The sequence below is a fragment of the Propithecus coquereli genome, unplaced genomic scaffold (genome assembly GCF_000956105.1).
Source record: "Propithecus coquereli isolate 6110/MARCELLA unplaced genomic scaffold, Pcoq_1.0 Scaffold50, whole genome shotgun sequence".
Lineage (NCBI taxonomy): Eukaryota > Metazoa > Chordata > Mammalia > Primates > Indriidae > Propithecus > Propithecus coquereli.
In genome coordinates, this window is record NW_012150841.1 from 202,964 (window position 1) to 203,532 (window position 569).

General features: G+C 29.0%; 1 protein-coding gene across 1 annotated transcript in view; it reads right to left on the reverse strand.

Annotated features, from left to right (window-relative positions):
• PTPRQ (protein tyrosine phosphatase, receptor type, Q) overlaps positions 1 to 569 on the reverse strand; it is a 303,100-nt gene that overhangs the window by 103,194 nt on the left and 199,337 nt on the right. The window lies entirely within an intron of this gene.

Sequence of the window (569 nt, forward strand, 5' to 3'; positions counted from 1 at the left end):
GGTTGACAAACCACTTGTACTTCTGTATCTTACTTTCTGTATATGTAAAATGAGAATGACAACACCTATTTATAGTGTTTTGTTCAGATTTAGAAACAGCAGATCTGAAGTACCTGGCACAGAGATTTTGATTTTTTTAAACTGTTGTCCACAAAAGGAAGTATTCTTTGTAACATAATTTGGAAAATTGATAGATAAATATAAATATAGATAGATAACCATGGATAAAATACATACGTACTTTATAACTGAAACAGTTATCTATCTAGATATAGATAAGTAAACATAGATAAAATATGTACTTTATAACTGAAACACAATTTTCAAAAATATACCTTCTTTCTGAAATGCACTTTGATATTTTCTGCTCTATTTTATTCCAATTCATTTAAAAATTCTGGTCATGATTGCAATTTGAAAAACTCTGATTTAGTACTAGGCATAGCACTAGACAAAGCCTCAATTAATTGTGTATGGCATAATTAATGTGCACAAATGACTATGCTTAGGTATCAATATATTAAATATAGCTGTATCATTTGTTCGAACATTGTCCTCGATGGAGGCTC